This window comes from Salmo trutta, chromosome 22 (genome assembly GCF_901001165.1).
Source record: "Salmo trutta chromosome 22, fSalTru1.1, whole genome shotgun sequence".
Taxonomy (NCBI): Eukaryota; Metazoa; Chordata; class Actinopteri; order Salmoniformes; family Salmonidae; genus Salmo; species Salmo trutta.
In genome coordinates, this window is record NC_042978.1 from 43,038,187 (window position 1) to 43,044,186 (window position 6,000).

The window sequence follows — 6,000 nt, forward strand, 5'->3', positions numbered from 1 at the left end:
ACACCCCTGAGTTAATACATGTTAAAATCACCGTTGGCAGCGATTACAGCTGTGAGTCTTTCTTGGTAAGTCTCTAAGAGCTTTGCACACCTGGATTGTACAATATTTTCCCATTTATTATTTTCTAAATTCTTCAAGCTCTGTCAAGTTGGTTGTTGATCATTGCTAGACAACCATTTTCAAGTCTTGCCATGGTTTTTCAAGCAGATGTAGGTTAAAACTTGGTAAGCAACTCCAGTGTAGATTTGGCTTTGTGTTTTAGGTTGAAGGTGAAGTCAGTTCCCAGTATCTGGTGGAAAGCTGACTGAAACAGGTTTTCCTCTAGGATTTTGCCTGTGCTTAGCTCCATTCCGTTTTTTTAAATCCTGAACTACTCCTGAGTCCTTAACGATTACAAGCATAGCCATAAGATGATGCAGCCACCACTATGCTTGAAAATGTTGAGAGTGGTACTCAGTAATGTGTTGGATTTTCCCCAAACATAACGCTTTGTATGCAGGACATAAAATGTATTGCTTTGTCACAGTTTTTGCAATATTATTTTAGTGCCTTGTTGCAAACAGGATGCATGTTTTGGAATATTTTTATTCTGTACTGGCTTCTTTCTTTTCACGCTGTCATTTAGGTTAGTATTGTGGAGTAACTACAATGTTGTTGATCCATCCTCAGTTTTCTCCCATCACATCCATTAAACTCTGTTTTAAAGTCACCATTGTCCTCATGATGAAATCCCTGAGAGGTTTCCTTCCACTCCGGCAACTGAGGTAGGAAGGACGCCAGTATCTCTGTAGTGACTGGGTTTATTGATACACCATCCAAAGTGTAGTTAATAACCACCATGTTCAAAGGGATATTCAGTGTCAACTTTTCTTTTGAACCCATCTACCAATAGCTGCCCTTCTTTGCGAGACATTGGAAAACCTCCCTGGTATTTGTGGTTGAATGTGTCTTGAATTCACTGCTCGACTAAGGGACCGTGTAAGTAATTGTATGTGTGGGGTACAGAGATGAGGTATTCATTCAAAAATCATGTTAAACTATTCTATTGCACACAGAGTGAGTCCATGCAACTTATTATGTGACTTGTTAAGAAAATCTTTTCTCCTGAACTCATTTAAGCTTGCCATAAAAAAGGGGTTATTAAATAAGCATTTCGCTACACTCGCAATAACATCTGCTAAACATGTATATGTGACCAATACAATTTGATTTGAAATACTTATTGACTCTTCAGCTTTTCATTTTTTATTAATATGTAAAAAGAAAACATATTTTCACTTTGACATTTTGGGGTATCGTGTGTAGGCCAGTGACAAAAAAAATCTCAATGTAAACCATTTTAAATTCAGGCTGTAACACAACAAAACGTGGGAAAAGTGAAGGGGTGTGAATACTTTGTGAAGCTAGATTATCCCAGGCTTCTCTGAAATCAGCTAGCTTCAGTTCGCTTCACATTCCAGCTCAGGCTTCATCCGTACTAAAACTGTGGATATTGCTGGTCCGCCTGCCGCTAACCTAAACTCCAGAAGGTTTATAACTGCGCGTGGCTAGTCCAACGCCAAACTCTTCATTGAGAAAATGCTGAAATAAGAATTGCTGTCTTTCTTTTATTGCGTCTCGTTAATGTGCTTTTGTGTTCTTATCAATGCACACAGCACCCTTTTCCCTACTTCTATCGATAAAATAATTTTAGAACGTCATATGAAAGTTTTATGGTGCGCGAACTTTCAAATACATTCACTGCTAAATATGTAATGGGATTTTTTTTTAACACAAAAGATTTGATGAATAAAATATTTAATCGGTCGTCTTCCTCAAATGAAGGGGATGATGAAGCAGTGTTTGCGAGAGGGAGGGAATCTGATTTCATTGGTCCTGAACTCGCAGCTCAGATACTTCATTCAGGATAAATGTAGTTAACCTTGAGTAGCCTACCCCGGAGCAGGTTAGTTCTGAAGCATTCGTAGCCATATAAATCAACCTGGTACCGGTTATCCAGAGTTGGATCTCGGTTAACCAAAGTTACCTCGCTAACTCCTCAAACCACTCTGCTAGAACACCCCTCCAGTCTGCCTCCTCAAACCACTCTGCTAGAACATCCCTCCAGTCTGCCTCCTCAAACCACTCTGCTAGAACATCCCTCCAGTCTGCCTCCTCAAACCACTCTGCTAGAACACCCCTCCAGTCTGTCTCCTCAAACCACTCTGCTAGAACACCCCTCCAGTCTGCCTCCTCAAACCACTCTGCTAGAACACCCCTCCAGTCTGCCTCCTCAAACCACTCTGCTAGAACACCCCTCCAGTCTGTCTCCTCAAACCACTCTGCTAGTACACCCCTCCAGTCTGCCTCCTCAAACCACTCTGCTAGTACACCCCTCCAGTCTGTCTCCTCAAACCACTCTGCTAGAACACCCCTCCAGTCTGTCTCCTCAAACCACTCTGCTAGTACACCCCTCCAGTCTCCCTCCTCAAACCACTCTGCTAGAACACCCCTCCAGTCTGTCTCCTCAAACCACTCTGCTAGAACACCCCTCCAGTCTGTTTCCTCAAACCACTCTGCTAGTACACCCCTCCAGTCTGCCTCCTCAAACCACTCTGCTAGAACACCCCTCCAGTCTGTCTCCTCAAACCACTCTGCTAGTACACCCCTCCAGTCTGTCTCCTCAAACCACTCTGCTAGTACACCCCTCCAGTCTGTCTCCTCAAACCACTCTGCTAGTACACCCCTCCAGTCTGTCTCCTCAAACCACTCTGCTAGAACACCCCTCCAGTCTGCCTCCTCAAACCACTCTGCTAGTACACCCCTCCAGTCTGTCTCCTCAAACCACTCTGCTAGAACACCCCTCCAGTCTGTCTCCTCAAACCACTCTGCTAGTACACCCCTCCAGTCTGTCTCCTCAAACCACTCTGCTAGAACACCCCTCCAGTCTGTCTCCTCAAACCACTCTGCTAGAACACCCCTCCAGTCTGCCTCCTCAAACCACTCTGCTAGTACACCCCTCCAGTCTGTCTCCTCAAACCACTCTGCTAGTACACCCCTCCAGTCTGTCTCCTCAAACCACTCTGCTAGAACACCCCTCCAGTCTGTCTCCTCAAACCACTCTGCTAGAACACCCCTCCAGTCTGTCTCCTCAAACCACTCTGCTAGTACACCCCTCCAGTCTCCCTCCTCAAACCACTCTGCTAGAACACCCCTCCAGTCTCCCTCCTCAAACCACTCTGCTAGTACACCCCTCCAGTCTGCCTCCTCAAACCACTCTGCTAGTACACCCCTCCAGTCTCCCTCCTCAAACCACTCTGCTAGAACACCCCTCCAGTCTGTCTCCTCAAACCACTCTGCTAATACACCCCTCCAGTCTGTCTCCTCAAACCACTCTGCTAGTACACCCCTCCAGTCTCCCTCCTCAAACCACTCTGCTAGTACACCCCTCCAGTCTCCCTCCTCAAACCACTCTGCTAGAACACCCCTCCAGTCTGTCTCCTCAAACCACTCTGCTAGTACACCCCTCCAGTCTGTCTCCTCAAACCACTCTGCTAGAACACCCCTCCAGTCTGTCTCCTCAAACCACTCTGCTAGAACACCCCTCCAGTCTGTCTCCTCAAACCACTCTGCTAGAACACCCCTCCAGTCTGTCTCCTCAAACCACTCTGCTAGAACACCCCTCCAGTCTGTCTCCTCAAACCACTCTGCTAGAACACCCCTCCAGTCTGCCTCCTCAAACCACTCTGCTAGTACACCCCTCCAGTCTGTCTCCTCAAACCACTCTGCTAGAACACCCCTCCAGTCTGCCTCCTCAAACCACTCTGCTAGTACACCCCTCCAGTCTGCCTCCTCAAACCACTCTGCTAGAACACCCCTCCAGTCTGTCTCCTCAAACCACTCTGCTAGTACACCCCTCCAGTCTGTCTCCTCAAACCACTCTGCTAGAACACCCCTCCAGTCTGTCTCCTCAAACCACTCTGCTAGAACACCCCTCCAGTCTGTCTCCTCAAACCACTCTGCTAGAACACCCCTCCAGTCTGTCTCCTCAAACCACTCTGCTAGAACACCCCTCCAGTCTGTCTCCTCAAACCACTCTGCTAGTACACCCCTCCAGTCTGTCTCCTCAAACCACTCTGCTAGAACACCCCTCCAGTCTGTCTCCTCAAACCACTCTGCTAGAACACCCCTCCAGTCTGCCTCCTCAAACCACTCTGCTAGAACACCCCTCCAGTCTCCCTCCTCAAACCACTCTGCTAGAACACCCCTCCAGTCTGCCTCCTCAAACCACTCTGCTAGTACACCCCTCCAGTCTGTCTCCTCAAACCACTCTGCTAGTACACCCCTCCAGTCTGTCTCCTCAAACCACTCTGCTAGAACACCCCTCCAGTCTCCCTCCTCAAACCACTCTGCTAGAACACCCCTCCAGTCTCCCTCCTCAAACCACTCTGCTAGTACACCCCTCCAGTCTGCCTCCTCAAACCACTCTGCTAGTACACCCCTCCAGTCTCCCTCCTCAAACCACTCTGCTAGAACACCCCTCCAGTCTGTCTCCTCAAACCACTCTGCTAATACACCCCTCCAGTCTGTCTCCTCAAACCACTCTGCTAGTACACCCCTCCAGTCTCCCTCCTCAAACCACTCTGCTAGTACACCCCTCCAGTCTCCCTCCTCAAACCACTCTGCTAGAACACCCCTCCAGTCTGTCTCCTCAAACCACTCTGCTAGTACACCCCTCCAGTCTGTCTCCTCAAACCACTCTGCTAGAACACCCCTCCAGTCTGTCTCCTCAAACCACTCTGCTAGAACACCCCTCCAGTCTGTCTCCTCAAACCACTCTGCTAGAACACCCCTCCAGTCTGTCTCCTCAAACCACTCTGCTAGAACACCCCTCCAGTCTGCCTCCTCAAACCACTCTGCTAGTACACCCCTCCAGTCTGTCTCCTCAAACCACTCTGCTAGAACACCCCTCCAGTCTGCCTCCTCAAACCACTCTGCTAGTACACCCCTCCAGTCTGCCTCCTCAAACCACTCTGCTAGTACACCCCTCCAGTCTGCCTCCTCAAACCACTCTGCTAGAACACCCCTCCAGTCTGCCTCCTCAAACCACTCTGCTAGTACACCCCTCCAGTCTGCCTCCTCAAACCACTCTGCTAGTACACCCCTCCAGTCTGCCTCCTCAAACCACTCTGCTAGAACACCCCTCCAGTCTCCCTCCTCAAACCACTCTGCTAGTACACCCCTCCAGTCTGTCTCCTCAAACCACTCTGCTAGAACACCCCTCCAGTCTGTCTCCTCAAACCACTCTGCTAGAACACCCCTCCAGTCTGTCTCCTCAAACCACTCTGCTAGTACACCCCTCCAGTCTGTCTCCTCAAACCACTCTGCTAGAACACCCCTCCAGTCTGTCTCCTCAAACCACTCTGCTAGAACACCCCTCCAGTCTGTCTCCTCAAACCACTCTGCTAGAACACCCCTCCAGTCTGCCTCCTCAAACCACTCTGCTAGTACACCCCTCCAGTCTGCCTCCTCAAACCACTCTGCTAGAACACCCCTCCAGTCTGCCTCCTCAAACCACTCTGCTAGTACACCCCTCCAGTCTGTTTCCTCAAACCACTCTGCTAGAACACCCCTCCAGTCTGTCTCCTCAAACCACTCTGCTAGTACACCCCTCCAGTCTGTTTCCTCAAACCACTCTGCTAGAACACCCCTCCAGTCTGTCTCCTCAAACCACTCTGCTAGAACACCCCTCCAGTCTGTCTCCTCAAACCACTCTGCTAGTACACCCCTCCAGTCTGTTTCCTCAAACCACTCTGCTAGAACACCCCTCCAGTCTGCCTCCTCAAACCACTCTGCTAGTACACCCCTCCAGTCTGTTTCCTCAAACCACTCTGCTAGAACACCCCTCCAGTCTGTCTCCTCAAACCACTCTGCTAGTACACCCCTCCAGTCTGCCTCCTCAAACCACTCTGCTAGAACACCCCTCCAGTCTGCCTCCTCAAACCACTCTGCTAGTACACC